General features: G+C 37.0%; 1 protein-coding gene across 2 annotated transcripts in view; it reads right to left on the reverse strand.

Moving 5' to 3' along the window:
* LOC129720519 (adenomatous polyposis coli protein-like) overlaps nucleotides 1-11,580 on the reverse strand; it is a 57,753-nt gene extending 46,173 nt beyond the window's left edge. For both annotated transcript variants that reach the window (XM_055672007.1, XM_055672004.1), the window contains exon 1: nucleotides 11,301-11,580. The gene's annotated coding sequence lies outside the window, so the exon portion shown is untranslated. The remainder of the gene's footprint in view (nucleotides 1-11,300) is intronic.
* Nucleotides 11,581-16,883: the final 5,303 nt, after the last annotated feature.

The following is a 16,883-nucleotide window of genomic DNA, read 5'->3' on the forward strand; positions in this document are numbered from 1 at the left end:
GGCCAAATACCACTTCAGATTATTTTCCTGAAACCAGAAGTCGTTATTCTGGAAAATGTTATGAGGGGTCATCCCAGTTCCGAATATACCACACTCGGGTGATAACCGGATATTCGTCAATCGTTCACAGTAAAACCTCTTTTTATGTAACTTTTAGAAGTAAGAAATCAAAGTAAGAATAATTTAGCGTGACCATTCATGCTTAGTTCTCCTCTATAATCATATCTAAAGAGATAACATGTGAATTTTATATAACGAAAATGTTTGTTGATGTCCAAGGAACACGTCTGAGAAGAAGTTAACGTTTTAATCCACATAACTACGTAGACATTAAAAAAAATTAAACCAATGAAATACGGCCTTTCCTCCAGCCAAATGTCCCAAGATCTAGTTTTGGTAAAAGTAAAAAAGTATTTCGAATCCCGTAATGTGTTACTATTCACGAAACTGAGAAAACAGCAGAAATGTAATTTTTTTCCGCTCGGCTCGCACCAAATTACAACATAAATTCTTTTGCAAGAAAATATTTGCAGATGTTGAAGAAACAACGAACATTTTATTAAAACAAAAATTTAATTAACAGGCGAATTGAGCTCATACTCAAAAAGTCAAAAATTTGCATGTATTATATGTATAATATATATAAATTTCAAAAAGAATATTTTAATGTGTTTTTCTGTATGCAGAAAATCATCTTCAAACATACGTAGTTTTTTAAGTAATATCTCAACTTTTAGCAATAAGATACCTATTATTTTTCCTCAAATGTCTTTTCCGAACATTAACAAATATTTCAATAAAGAACAATTACGTATCATAGCCTTGAATTTCGATTTAGAGGCAAATTGAGTTCAAATATTCATGATTTTGCTTGTTTAACGTAGTGTTGTGAATAATATCTCAATTTTCAGTAATCAAAAATCTGTTATTTTTTCTCAAAAGTCTTTCCTGAACATAAACAAACATTTTAATGGAAAAATTCATACATCATAGCTTTGAATTAAGATTTAAAGACAAAATGAGCCAAAATATTCATAATATTGCATGTTTCACTTAGTTTTGTGACTAATATCTTTATTTTCAGTTATCAGATAACTATTATTTCTTCTCGAATGTCATTCCTGAATATCAACGAACATTTTATTGAAAAAATCACGTGTCGTCGCTTTAAATAAGAATTTTAGAGACAAATTGTGCCTAAAAAGTTATGGTTTTGCATTTTTCATGTGGTTTTGTGGAAAATATTTATATTTCGAATAATCAGAAACCTATTATTTTTCCCTCAAATATCTTTCCTAAACACAACGAACATTTTATTATAGTAAAAATCACAGATCACTGCTTCGAGTTTTAATTTAGAGGCAAATTCAGCATAAAAGTCATGATTTCACATGTTTCACATAGTTTTGTGAATAATATCTCGAGTTTTAGTAATCAGAAACCTGTTATTTTTTCTCAAATGTCTTTCCTGAACATTAACCAACATTTTATTAAAAAAAGAATCATATGTCATCGCTTTAAATTTTGATTTAGAGGCAAATTTAGCACAGAAAGTCATAATTTTGCATGTTTTACGTAGTTTTGTGAATAATATCTCAAGTTTTAGTAATTAGATGCCTATTATTTTTTCTCAAATGTCTTTCTTAAACATCAACGAACATTTTAATGAAAAAAGAATCACATGTCATCGCTTTGAATTTTGATTTGGAGACGAATTAAGTATAAAAAGTCATAATTTTGCATGTTTTACGTAGTTTTGTGAATGATATCTCAAGTTTTAGTGATCAGATACTAATTATTTTTCCTCAAATGTCTTTCCTGAACATTAACAAACATTTTAATGAAAAAAGAATCATATGTCCTCGCTTTGAATTTTGATTTAGAGGCAAATTTAACACAGAAAGTCATAATTTTGCATGTTTTACGTAGTTTTGTGAATAATATCTCAAGTTTTAGTAATTAGATACCTATTATTTTTTCTCGAATGTCTTTCCTGAACATCAGCGAACATTTTCATGTTAAAAAACATACATGTCACCGCTAATTATTTTTGATTCAGAACGATTCAAAATGATGATGATTACTGTACACCTCAGAGACTGAGTGAATAATATCAATAAGATCAAGCGTTACGGAATTCCATTTTTATATAGTAGATATATATATATATATATATATATATATATATATATATATATATATATATATATATATATATATATATATATATATATATATATATATATATATATATATATATATATATATATATATATATATATATATATATATATATATATATATATATATATATACATATATATATATATATATATATATATATATATATATATATATATATATATATATATATATATATATATATATATATATATATATATAAATATATATATATATATATATATATATATATATATATATATATATATATATATATATATATATATATAATATATATATATATATATATATATATATATATATATATATAATAGTGTTGAAATGTCACCATTTGTGGCAGAACACACAATACTAATTCTGAATAGATATTAGTACATAAATGAATCATTACAAATATTCCCCCCCCTATTAAAAAAAAAGAGAAGAAGTTCTTGATCTGACTCTGTGTAGTAATATTTTATCTGAAAATATTAAAAATTGGCATGTTTCGGATAAAATATCGTTATCGGGTCATAGACAAATATTATTTGAATATCAAACTAACGAAATTAAAGACAATTATTTTCGTAATCCTAGAAAAACAAATTGGGATCTTTATTATTCAAATCTAGTACACGAAGGTATTCCTAACAACAATTTTACATCATTTCAGGAACTAGAAGATGCTGCAGAGCAAACTTCTAGCACAATTTTAAGGGCATTTCATAATAGCTGTCCGATTTCCATAAATTCTACGAACCGAGATATATCTTGGTGGAATAATAATTTGCAAAAGTTACGGAAAAGAGCCCGAAAGCTGTTTAATAAAGCAAAAAGAACCATGCAATGGGATCTATATAAGAGTGCTCTTACTGAATATAACAAAGAAATTAGAAGATCTAAACGAACGGACTGGAGGCGTATGTGTGAAAGCATAGAAAACACCCCCGTAGTCGCGAGACTTTAAAAAGTCCTCTCGAGAGATCACACAAATGGGTTGGGTTCACTTAAGAAAGAAAACAACTCCTTTACTGCTGACGAAACCGAAACACTTGAAGTTATGATGCAAACGCATTTTCCTAACTCAATACTTGTAAACAAAAACAACCTACCAATTTCAGATAACACTACTGGTCAAAATAACATCAGGATGAACACTGAGCACAAATATGTCTAACGCTAGTTTATTAACATCTACAATTGATGGGAAAAACATAGCAGAAGAAATAATTCCTGTTGATAAGAGGATATAAACATTTGATATACTTATTGCACTTTGACTGGATATTTTCAATGTGCTCCTTGAAAGTAAGATTCTTATCATAAATTAGCCCTAAGTATTTAACTTGATCAGACCAATTTAAGACCACACCGTTCATCTTAATAACGTGGTTATGGGTGGGTTAGAGAAATGAAACTCTTGGCTTATGAGGAAAAATAATTAACTGTGTTTTAGAAGCATCAGGGGAAATCTTCCATTTCTGCAAGTATGAAGAAAATATATCTAAACTTTTTTGTAGCCGACTGCATATAACACGAAGGCTTTTTCCTTTTGCGGAAATGCTTGTATCGTCACAAAACAGAGATTTCTCACAACCTGGTGGTAAATCAGGAAGATCAGAAGTAAAAATGTTTGGGCCCAAGATACTCCCCTGAGGCACACCAGCTCTAACAGGCAATCTATGAGATTTACCATTTAGATAGTTAACCTGAAGAGTGCGGTCAGTTAAATAACTTTGTATCATTTTTGTAAGGTAAAGCGGAAAACTGAAATTTGACAAACACTGTCGAATGCCTTTTCTATATCTAGTAGAGCTGCTCCAGTCGAATAGCCTTCAGATTTATTAGTTCGAATCATATTTGTTACTCTAAGTAACTGATGAGTAGTGGAATGCCCATGGCGAAAACCAAACTGCTCATTTGCAAAAATTGAGTTCTCATTAATATGTGTTATCATTCTATTGAGAATTACTCTTTCAAAAAGTTTGCTAATAGAGGAAAGTAAACTAATTGGTCGATAACTTGATGCCTCAGCTGGATTTTTTTCGGGTTTTAAAATTGGAGTTAGTTTGGCATTTTTCCATTTCGTAGGAAAATGTGCTAGTGCAAAGCATCTGTTAAAAATTTTTACCAAGAAATTTAAAGAGTTTTCGGGAAGTCTTTTGATGAGGATATAGAAAATCCCATCATCTCCTGGTGCTTCCATGTTTTTGATTTTTTTGAGAATAGTTCGCACCTCATTCAAGTTTGTTTCCAATACCTCTTCAAAAAGAAATTCTTGGGTGGTGATCTGATCATACTTTTGGTTTACTTCATTTTCAATAGGACTTACTACGTTCAAATTGGAGTTATGAACACTCTCAAACTGCTGAGCAAGTTTTTGAGATTTTTGTTCATTCGTTAGAAAAATGCAATCACCATCTTTAAGGACTGGAATGGGCTTCAAAGGTTTCTTAAGAACTTTCGAAAGTTTCCAGAAAGGTTTTGAAAAAGGTTTTAGTTGTTCAACTTCTCTCATGAAATTCTCATTTCGCAAGAGAGTGAATCTGTTTAATTTCCTTTTGTAATTCTTGAAAAATAATTTTCAAAGCAGGATCACGAGATCTTTGGTATTGACGTCTCCGTATGTTCTTCAAACGTATAAGCTGCTAAATGTTTCTAATGCTCTGTCAATGTCAGCACTATTTTGTAAAATAATATCATCATTCTAATTTTCTTCGATCGTAGAACGATATCTATCCCAATTAGTCTTGTGATAATTTAACACAGATCTAGTGGGATTTAAAATAGTTTCATGGGAAATAGAATATGTTATGGGAAGATGATCAGAATCAAAGTCAGCATGAGTAAATCACTGCATGAATGACTTTGATTTGTTAGTACCAAATCAATTGTAGATGGATTCCTAATAGAAGAATAACATGTAAGACCATTTGGAAATAAAACTGAATAAAATCCAGCCGAGCAATCATTAAACAATATTTTTCCATTAGAATTGCTTTGAGCATTATTCCAAGATCGATGTTTCGCATTAAAATCACCGATGATTAAAAATTTAGATTTATTTCTTGTGAGTTTTTGCAAATCTCCCTTGAAATATTTTTTTCGCTCACCAGTGCATTGAAAAGGCAAATACACTGCGGCTATTAATAAAGTGCCAATACTTGTTTCAATTTCAATTCCCAAACTCTCGATAACTTTGGTTTCAAGATGGGGTAAAAATCGATGTTTTATTCACGGTGGATAACTATTGCAACTCCACCACCGGCAACATCAATTCTATCAAACCTATGAACCATGTAATTTGGGTTCTTTTTTGTTTTAATATTTGGCTTTAAAAGCGTTTCAGTCACAACTGCTGTTAAAAAATTGAAAAATTCATCTTCTTTCGCTTTCAAAGAGCGAGCATTCCAATTTAGAAAATTTACAGCATTATTTAAAATCATTGCTGAATTTCAATTTCAAAACAATATTAGTTGTAAATTTTATATTTTCTTGAACAGCCTCGTACATCGAGTTACAGTTCAACAAAACGGACATTAGCTGCAGCATGGATTGTTGTAGGTATTCAATCACAGGTATTCAGACACTGGCAGATGAACAGCCTGGTGTTGCCTGAACAGGATTTTTTGTCTGAAATTTGTTATCTGAATTCAAATTATTACCTACAGACACACCTGCTAGCGAAAGTGCTGGTGATGCCTGAACAGTATTGAAAGTCTTTTGTATACCCACATTGACAACAGGTTGCTTAGAATTCCTACGTTGTCTGGAAGCAATAATTTTTGACCTTACAGGACAATTAAAGAAATTAGATTTGTGATTTCCCCCACAATTTACACATTTGAAACTATTGGTGGTCTCTTTCACGGGGCAGATATCTTTCGTGTGACCAGTGTCACCACAAATCATACATTTGCCGCCATATGGCAGTTTCGAGTTCCATGACCATAGGCTTGACAATTCCGACATTGAGTAAGATTATGGATTTCTCCATGTCTCTTGAAATATTCCCATTTTATTCGTACGTTAAATAAAACACGTGCTTTTTCCAAACATTTCAAATTATTTACTTTAGTACGATCAAAATGTACTAAGTAATTTTCCTGGTGTATTCCAGTTTGATTAATTTTGGCATTTGCCTTTCGTTTCATCAAAATTACTTGGTTGGGAGCAAAACCAAGTGATTCTGACAAACATTTTGTAATTTCCTCAATAGTTTGGTCATTTGAAAGACCTTTTAAAACAGCCTTAAACGGTCTCTCGTTTTTGGCATCAAAAGAATAAAATTTATACATCTTTTCAGTCAAATACTGTAAAAGATGTTTATGGCCATCAAAAGATTCGGCCAAAATACGAATTTCGCCTTGGCGGCCAATCTGAAAATTAACTTTCACATCCGACAGAAACGATGAAAGCTCTGATCGAAATGCTTTAAAATTGGCTACAAATACCACAATAGGTGGAACTTTAACCTTCTTCATAACGGCTTTATGAGAAGTTTGAATTTCTTGATCCCCAACGGAAGAAAGAATATCATACCTGTTAGTCGAAATTTCAGTGTCACTTGGAGGAGATGCCTCACGTTTCCTTGAAGCCGCATCAAAGCGAGCTTTTTTATTTTTTCCAGGCATAACTGGAAAACTTCACTACACTTTCACTTCACTATAGAATTTAAGTAGAAATATCTCAAACCACATTTACTCACTAAACACTCGTTAACGTTAAAAACAAATTTATTACTTTGCGTTTCAACAGGTAGTCTTTCAAGAAGATTGCCCGTTGAAAGCGAAAAACAAAATTTCAATATCTCTCGGTAGTCTAAGACTTAGCCTCGAGCTGTTGGTAAAATGCGACTGTACTGTAGGACAAAGTTCAAGTCGATCATGAGAACTTCTTCTCTGATAGAATTAATGAAGGTTGGTTCACAACCCTAATTGCAAATATCAATGTTGTAATAAATAATATATTCTAAAAGTAACTCACCCCTTTTGTTAACATCGGTGGTCCGAACAAGGATACATTGAGCTAGTTGGTTACCGCGATGGCGATTGGGAAAAAGATCCAGATACCCGCAAATCAACTACAGAAATGTCATCCTGTGAACATTTGGTTGCAGATATTCAAAAGACATCGTTCTGTACCTCTCAACTGTGACAACCAATCTGCAACCAGCATCGCAACAAATGGATCGTACAATCCTCGAACAAAGCACATGAGTGTTCGCTACCATTTTATGCACGATAGCCTACAGCAAGAACTAGTGTTTAGAAGCAAAACCGTTCTTGCGAACTAGTTGGTGTCTCGAATTAGGGAGAAGTGTTGAAAATTACAGTAATCGCGGATAATCCGAGGCTTGGACAGGACCTTCTGTGTCTCACTAATACCAATGCAATAAATGAGAGCTAAAAGGTCTTCTATTACAGTGCATTGATTAAAAATTTTGTTCTAGTCAATCGTAGACCAATGATCAAATTTTTGGAAGCACAGACTGATTAGCGATGATTCCGGACACTTTTTCCAGTCTTTTGCGAAGTTTTTGATGGAATCTGCTGGCTTCACAAATTTTCTCAAATATGACTTGGTAAGAGTCTAAAAAGTCTCGGTTGGCCTTGCCTGGGGACAATTTGGCGGATTCATCTCCTTTGGCACGAAATCAACCTCGTTGGCCACCGTGTCCCTTGAGTAGTGCTTGCTTACTCACTTAGATGGCCGTACGTCCTAAGACATGGCCTGCATAACGTGGTTCCACCAATTTACTCGGTCCATGGCTGCCTGCCTCTAATTTCGCGGGCACCCGGTACTCAGCAGATCGTGCTCCATTCCCGATTCGAAGCGAACACCAATTTTACAGGGTAGCTATCCGGCATTCTAGCTACATGCCCTGCCCAGCGTATCCTCCCTGCTTTAGCCACTTTCTGAATACTGGGTTCACGGTAGAGGCGCGCAAGCTCGTGGTTCAACCTACGCCTCCACACTCCGTTCTCCTGCACACCGCCAAAGATGGTTCTTAGCACCCGACGTTCAAAAACTCCGAGTGCTTGCAAGTCCTCCTCGAGCATTGTCCACAGTTCATACCCTTAGAGAACGACGGGTCTCATTAGCGTTTTGTACAGGATACAGAGGCGACGCGTGACCAAGTGGGCTACCTGTTCAATCAACATTTGCAACACTGAAACAACAGTAACAGTATTAATCTTCAGTCTGCTACCGTCTCAAATTTTCTGCCGACAATATCCACGTCATCCGCAAAGCAAATAAATTGACCTGATCTGTTAAAATCGTGCCCCGCATGTCAAACCCCGCTCGTCTCATAACACCCTCTAACGCGACGTTAACAATAAGCAGGAGAGACCATCACCTTGTCGGAGCCCCCTGTGAGACTCGAATGGGTCCTCCATCTTCACAACCTCCATCGTAGCCATAATCAGTCTTGTCAGCTTCCCCGGAAAGCTATTTTTGTCAAGAATTTTCAATAGCTCTTGTCGGTTTATTGTATCGTATGCGGCCTTGAAATCGACGAAAAGATGGTGTGTAGGGGCTCTAAACTCGCGGCACTTTTGGAGGATCTGCCACAGTGTAAAGATTTGGTCAGTCGTAGACCGTCCTTCCATGAAGCCGGCCTGGTAACTTCCTACAAACCTGCTGGCTAATGATGACAGGCGTTGGAAGATGACCCGGGAAAACACTTTGTAGGTCGTTCGATAGTTCCCGCAGTCTAGTTTGTCGCCCTTGTAGATGGGGCAGATAACCCCTTCTTTCCAATCCTCCGGTAGCTGTTCTGTTTCCCAGATCTCGACGATCAGCCGATGCAGCGAGCTAGGCAGCCCATCTTAATAAGTTCAGCTCTGATGCCGTCTTTTTCGGCCGCTTTGTTGTTCTTGAGATACCGGATCGCATCCTTAACTTCGCTTATTGTTGGGGGTGGCACATCTTCGTCGTTCGTTGCACCGATTACGTCCTCTCCGCTCCTGTTGTGGTCTCCTGCTTGCGCGCCATTCAGGTGTTCATCGTAAAGCTGCTTCTCGAGCTGCTCGAGTTCTTCACATTCCTCCTCTTCCTGGCGACGCTTTTTTTCTTTAAAGAGTTGGACTTGCTGCCTCCGTTTCAGTCTATATCGCTCCACATTCTGACTGGTGGCTCTACGCAGCATTGTTGCCCGCGCTGCGTTCTTTTCGTCCAAAGTCGTAGTGCACTGATGCCAATTCTAGCCAAACAGTACTGGGTAGTCATTTTTACGGATTATGGGCAGCAGACGCCGATTGAGACACTCTCCGACGTGGACAGCGGCATTCATTGTGTCTGTTACGAATGGCTCGGAAAACATGCCACTCTAACATATGGCTTGCCAAACCATTGCCTTTTCACCGAACTTTCTAGTGAAAATTGATGTCTCCACCTCATCAACAATCTGGCCATCCCGATCCAAATAGTACTGATCACCCTGAAGCGTTTTGTAGTCTAACTTGGTTTGTCCTGAAAGCTGCAATTTTTACCATACTGCCAAAGCACGTTTCGAACCGCTACATGGCGCCTGGAGTCCACTGAGCGTTATTCGGGTTTCGAAAATGGCCATTTTAAGATATTTCCCAGGAACAGAAACCGGAAGCCGCCATTCTAAACGCCAAACAGACATCTGGGGTCAATTTGGTGATCCAGTCGGTGGATTGTTCACCAATCTCCAGAAACGTTTCGATGGTTTTCTCTGCCCCCTTTGCGGTTCCTTACGCGCCACTCAAGAGCAGAGATACCGTCGTTCTGATTCAGAGTGAATCGCAGTATCTCTATTTAAGTGTCCACGCTGTTTGGAAAACAACCTGTGATCGCAACAACAGGATCGCCTTCGGCAGTTTATCCGTGTTGGAAACATGTATCAAAAATAAATACAAAACATGTTTACTTTGGAAAAGTAAATTGTTTCCACATTTTTTTCTTTTATTCATATTCTTCTGGCGTTACGCCAAAGTAGAGAAATTGTGCTTGTTTTATCAGCTTGTTCCTTTGCCCTTTCAAAGATACCTCGGGTAGCTTTGATAAGAGATTCTCGCTTGTTTCTTTTTTACACACCACCGCGTTTGGAATTCAAGTCAGCTCGCTAGCTTTTGAATAATTTACTATTTTTATATAAAAATTGAAACAATGTATTTTAATTGATCTCGAGATAAGATGCTGATCTAATAAGGAAAAATTACTTAAATTCCCAATATCACCAAACTTGCAAAGTTTCACTGAAAATTTCACTGCCAACGACCGAGTGAATCGGCGTGAAATCCCTCCTTGAGTGGTTGATGAGGAAAATTGATTGTTCAAGTGACAAGCGGCGGGACACGGCCGGTTTACAATATTTCGAGGACAGTTTTTTTTTTCACTGCTCATTTTCAGCTTCGGTACGCTCGATGGTTTGGTTTATTTTCACAATGCTCTGAACTTTGAAGTGAACTTTTCGGCCGTCAGCCAAAACGCACACGCAGCATTTAGAATGTCTTCTTCGATGTTTTGTAAATGCTATTTTTCAATTTCTGAACATTTTCTTTTTAAACAACTTAAAAGACAAGAAAATTAAATTTTTTGTTCGACTGTAGCTAAGCTTACTGAGGATTCAATTCATTTAGCCTTCACTCAATTCACCCTGCAACAGCAGACCCGACGAGACTGCCCGATCTAGCTATCATTGATTTTTGTTCTGATATGGTAATCATTCGCCATCATGAATTATTAAAATTATTATCATTGTTATTGTTGATATTATTACCCGCACCACCGAGCATCGTCCAAACGAGGACTCACTGACCTTCTTTTTTCCAAATTTAGAGTGCTAATTGCAAGATTGCCGTGCTGCTGTTGTCCGTGAGGGTGGGGCTCCCCAGCCGAATAAGGAATCAATTTTATCCGATACTGACAGCACCCCCGCACCATGGCCAATAGCCTTCACCCGAGAATTATGCACTAGGACCAGAAAAAAGGTTCAATATTGTTCCCCCTAAAACAGATTTTCTCTATCGGCCATTTTTAGCCCGTTTACGCTCCACTAAAAAAAACCTAATGCGTTCGGGAGGAGCTCAACACTCGCACTTTTTCCCTTCGCTTTTTCTCCACACACAGTCCCTATATTTACTTACAGACATTTTCCCCGATTTTGAATCACTCCAAAAGCTGGCACGGCATAATCCACGAGTACCGATCGAACTGTTTTTTCGTTGCTCACAATGTCTGCTAGTTTTAGAAACAGTTAGCGCACACACAAAAACACCGCACAGAATTTTTCCTCAGCACTACTTACGGATCGACTGTTGTTCCACCATATTAAAACCGTTTTTTCCTTCTTTTGACAAGAGGAGATCAATTTTTTCCTTCTTCTCTGCGGTGAACAAACTTCTTGCTCCTCCAGTGGTGAATGAACGCAACGTCACACACTAGGGAGAGAACTGACGGGAGCGAGCCTTTGGCATCCCTATACCGAGTAACAGTGAATGACAATGAACTCATGTCCTGGGCTCAAATTAATTTGTGCCCGCTGTCAGCAGTGAGATGAAGATGTATGAAAAGAAGTGGTGATATGCTATCTCGTTTTTACATGTGTTGGGATGTTAGCCCTTGAAACATGGTGTGATGCCAAAGGGGTGGACGGGAGAGTGAATAACAACATTAAAATCGGTGTGACTTAGACGATTGGTGCGGAGCAATGTTTAACAGGGTGAATCACAGTTGCTTTCGTGTTCAGTCATTTATTTTTCTGGTTTGTTCGGTAAATTTGTCTAATAGCTGATTTTTCTATAAATTCCGAAATATGCTGGTTGGTAACATATACATATCAATCGTAAACTCAAATGTTCTTCCGGCTGTCTACGAAGAAAAACAGTTTGGTTTTAGAATATCACTTAAATTTAGAAATGGTTTTGATTCCACTCGAACGTCAACCATAAGCGATTTACGTCAAAAGAAGCGACACAAAACTTATGAAATGCACTAAAACAAAACAAACTTGCTTTACTTTTCATATTGCTACGACCGCAGAGTACGACGTACTGTGCTGATCTTTTGAACTCTTATTCGTCTTTTCGCAAGCTCTGACGTATAATCGAACCAAAGACAAAAGAAAAAAAGTTTCAAGAAAAAGGCATAAGAATGACATCCGTGACGGGGGTGAAAAATCAAACAACAGTCGATTGCCGCCAAAGCTTTGAGTTTTCCATGCTTCCCTCCGTTTCAAGTGAGAAAATCATTGGAACCGAATTACAAGAATTCTCGCGTAATTTTTCAAAGGGACCTAAGTAACAATGACAGATTCTCTCCTCTCTCACTTTGTTTCGTTAATTACGTCGTTATTATATATATTTTCTAAGCTTTCTTCCCCTTAATCGAGAGATAGTAATACTGTCTTGCTTACTATGCATTGAGTGTTATGAAATATGGAATGAATAAAATAATTATTGATCAAAGAGAAAGCAAACAAAGAGTGTCAAAGAGTGACATCTGTCATATTTTTTCGAAAATCTCGGAAATTTCGACAGCAAATATTATCGAAATTTTAGAGATGAACCGAAATTTACAGAAAACTGTGACAGCTATCATATTTTTAACCCATCAGTCAGTGGTGCCGTTTCAGGCAAATAATTACCGAGACTCAGCAGTAAATTTTAAGTGTGTAGATATCATTGTTTTTATAATTTCACAAATCATTAATCACAGTCAGGGTTGCCACATTTAAATCTGTGTTTTCCCTTGAAAAAATCTGAGCATCTGTATCTGGAACAAAAATATCTGTAAAAAAAATCTCTATTGTTTGAACATAAAGAACTTAGTATTTTTTAAGTATTTATGGTACATAAACAAAATTTTTAGCTTAAAACGTGTGGGGAGTTGAAAATATGCTCAATTTGCTTAATATTTAATGAAATAAAATTTGGAGTGTTTATAAAAATTGATGTCAATTTCGAAAAATCTGTAAATTTGTACTGAGTAGAGTAGAGTAGAGTAGAGTAGAGTAGAGTAGAGTAGAGTAGAGTAGAGTAGAGTAGAGTAGAGTAGAGTAGAGTAGAGTAGAGTAGAGTAGAGTAGAGTAGAGTAGAGTAGAGTAGAGTAGAGAAGAGTAGAGTAGAGTAGAGTAGAGTAGAGTAGAGTAGAGTAGAGTAGAGTAGAGTAGAGTAGAGTAGAGTAGAGTATAGTAGAGTAGAGAAGAGAAGAGTAGAGTAGAGTAGAGTAGAGTAGAGTAGAGTAGAGTAGAGTAGAGTAGAGTAGAGTAGAGTAGAGTAGAGTAGAGTAGAGTAGAGTAGAGAAGAGTAGAGTAGAGTAGAGTAGAGTAGAGTAGAGTAGAGTAGAGTAGAGAAGAGTAGAGTAGAGTAGAGTAGAGTAGAGTAGAGTAGAGTAGAAGTAGATTAGAGTAGAGTAGAGTAGAGTAGAGTAGAGTAGAGTAGAGTAGAGTAGAGTAGAGTAGAGTAGAGTAGAGTAGAGTAGAGTAGAGTAGAGTAGAGTAGAGTAGAGTAGAGTAGAGTAGAGTAGAGTAGAGTAGAGTAGAGTAGAGTAGAGTAGAGTAGAGTGAGTAGAGTAGAGTAGAGTAGAGTAGAGTAGAGTAGTAGAGTAGAGTAGAGTAGAGTAGAGTAGAGTAGAGTAGAGTAGAGTAGAGTAGAGTAGAGTAGAGTAGAGTAGAGTAGAGTAGAGTAGAGTAGAGTAGAGTAGAGTAGAGTAGAGTAGAGTAGAGTAGAGTAGAGTAGAGTAGAGTAGAGTAGAGTAGGAGTGAGTAGAGTAGAGTAGAGTAGAGTAGAGAAGAGTAGAGTAGAGTAGAGTAGAGTAGAGTAGAGTAGAGTAGAGTAGAGTAGAGTAGAGTAGAGTAGAGTAGAGTAGAGTAGAGTAGAGTAGAGTAGAGTGGTAGAGTAGAGTAGAGTAGAGTAGAGTAGAGTAGAGTAGAGTAGAGTAGAGTAGAGTAGAGTAGAGTAGAGTAGAGTAGAGAAGAGTAGAGTAGAGTAGAGTAGAGTAGAGTAGAGTAGAGTAGAGTAGAGTAGAGTAGAGTAGAGTAGAGTAGAGTAGAGTAGAGTAGAGTAGAGTAGAGTAGAGTAGAGTAGAGTAGAGTAGAGTAGAGTAGAGTAGAGTAGAGTAGAGTAGAGTAGAGTAGAGTAGAGTAGAGTAGAGTAGAGTAGAGTAGAGAGTAGAGTAGAGTAGAGTAGAGTAGAGTAGAGTAGAGTAGAGTAGAGTAGAGTAGAGTAGAGTAGAGTAGAGTAGAGTAGAGTAGAGTAGAGTAGAGTAGAGTAGAGTAGAGTAGAGTAGAGTAGAGTAGAGTAGAGTAGAGTAGAGTAGAGTAGAGTAGAGTAGAGTAGAGTAGAGTAGAGTAGAGTAGAGTAGAGTAGAGTAGAGTAGAGTAGAGTAGAGTAGAGTAGAGTAGAGTAGAGTAGAGTAGAGTAGAGTAGAGTAGAGTAGAGTAGAGTAGAGTAGAGTAGAGTAGAGTAGAGTAGAGTAGAAGAGTAGAGTAGAGTAGAGTAGAGTAGAGTAGAGTAGAGTAGAGTAGAGTAGAGTAGAGTAGAGTAGAGTAGAGTAGAGTAGAGTAGAGTAGAGTAGAGTAGAGTAGAGTAGAGTAGAGTAGAGTAGAGTAGAGTAGAGTAGAGTAGAGTAGAGTAGAGTAGAGTAGAGTAGAGTAGAGTAGAGTAGAGAAGTAGAGTAGAGTAGAGTAGAGTAGAGTAGAGGTAGAGTAGAGTAGAGTAGAGTAGAGTAGAGTAGAGTAGAGTAGAGTAGAGTAGAGTAGAGTAGAGTAGAGTAGAGTAGAGTAGAGTAGAGTAGAGTAGAGTAGAGTAGAGTAGAGTAGAGTAGAGTAGAGTAGAGTAGAGTAGAGTAGAGTAGAGTAGAGTGAGTAGAGTAGAGTAGAGTAGAGTAGGTAGAGTAGAGTAAGAGTAGAGTAGAGTAGAGTAGAGTAGAGTAGAGTAGAGTAGAGTAGAGTAGAGTAGAGTAGAGTAGAGTAGAGTAGAGTAGAGTAGAGTAGAGTAGAGTAGAGTAGAGTAGAGTAGAGTAGAGTAGAGTAGAGTAGAGTGAGTAGAGTAGAGTAGAGTAGAGTAGAGAAGTAGAGTAGAGTAGAGTAGAGTGAGTAGAGTAGAGTAGAGTAGAGTAGAGAAGAGTAGAGTAGAGTAGAGTAGAGTAGAGTAGAGTAGAGTAGAGTAGAGTAGAGTAGAGTAGAGTAGAGTAGAGTAGAGTAGAGTAGAGTAGAGTAGGTAGAGTAGAGTAGAGTAGAGTAGAGTAGAGTAGAGTAGAGTAGAGTAGAGTAGAGTAGAGTAGAGTAGAGTAGAGTAGAGTAGAGTAGAGTAGAGTAGAGTAGAGTAGAGTAGAGTAGGTAGAGTAGAGTAGAGTAGAGTAGAGTAGAGTGAGTAGAGTAGAGTAGAGTAGAGTAGAGTAGAGTAGAGTAGAGTAGAGTAGAGTAGAGTAGAGTAGAGTAGAGTAGAGTAGAGTAGAGTAGAGTAGAGTAGAGTAGAGTGAGTAGAGTAGAGTAGAGTAGAGTAGAGTAGAGTAGAGTAGAGTAGAGTAGAGTAGAGTAGAGTAGAGTAGAGTAGAGTAGAGTAGAGTAGAGTAGAGTAGAGTAGAGTAGAGTAGAGTAGAGTAGAGTAGAGTAGAGTAGAGTAGAGGGTAGAGTAGAGTAGAGTAGAGTAGAGTAGAGTAGAGTAGAGTAGAGTAGAGTAGAGTAGAGTAGAGTAGAGTAGAGTAGAGTAGAGTAGAGTAGAGTAGAGTAGAGTAGAGTAGAGTAGAGTAGAGTAAGTAGAGTAGAGTGAAGTAGAGTAGGTAGAGTGAGTAGAGTAGAGTAGAGTAGAGTAGAGTAGAGTAGAGTGAAGTAGAGTAGAGTAGAGTTGAGTAGAGTAGTGTAGAGTAGAGTAGGTTAGAGTAGAGTAGAGTAGAGTAGAGTAGAGTAGAGTAGAGTAGAGTAGAGTAGAGTAGAGTAGAGTAGAGTAGAGTAGTGTAGAGTAGAGTAGAGTAGAGTAGAGTAGAGTAGAGTAGAGTAGAGTAGAGTAGAGTAGAGTAGAGTAGAGTAGAGTAGAGTAGAGTAGAGTAGAGTAGAGTAGAGTAGAGTAGAGTAGAGTAGAGTAGAGTAGAGTAGAGTAGAGTAGAGTAGAGTAGAGAGTAGAGTAGAGTAGAGTAGAGTAGAGTAGAGTAGAGTAGAGTAGAGTAGAGTAGAGTGAGTAGAGTAGAGTAGAGTAGAGTAGAGTTGAGTAGAGTAGAGTAGAGTAGAGTAGAGTAGAGTAGAGTAGAGTAGAGTAGAGTAGAGTTGAGTAGAGTAGAGTAGAGTAGAGTAGAGTAGAGTAGAGTAGAGTAGAGTAGAGTAGAGTAGAGTAGAGTAGTTGAGTAGAGTAGAGTAGTGTTGAGTAGAGTAGAGTAGAGTAGAGTAGAGTAGTGGTAGAGTAGAGTAGAGTAGAGTAGAGTAGAGTAGAGTAGAGTAGAGTAGAGTAGAGTAGAGTAGAGTAGGTAGAGTAGAGTGAGAAGAGTAGAGTTGAGTAGAGTAGAGTAGAGTAGTAGTAGAGTAGAGTAGAGTGTAGAGTAGAGTAGAGTAGAGTAGAGTAGAGTAGAGTAGAGTAGAAGAGTAGAGTAGAGTAGAGTAGAGAGAAGAGTAGAGTAGAGTAGAGTAGGAGAGTAGAGTAGAGTAGAGTAGAGTGTAGAGTAGAGTAGAGTAGAGTAGAGTAGAGTAGAGTAGGTAGAGTAGAGTATGAGTGGAGAGTAGAGTAGAGTAGAGTAGA

The sequence above is a fragment of the Wyeomyia smithii genome, chromosome 1, assembly GCF_029784165.1.
Source record: "Wyeomyia smithii strain HCP4-BCI-WySm-NY-G18 chromosome 1, ASM2978416v1, whole genome shotgun sequence".
Taxonomy (NCBI): Eukaryota; Metazoa; Arthropoda; class Insecta; order Diptera; family Culicidae; genus Wyeomyia; species Wyeomyia smithii.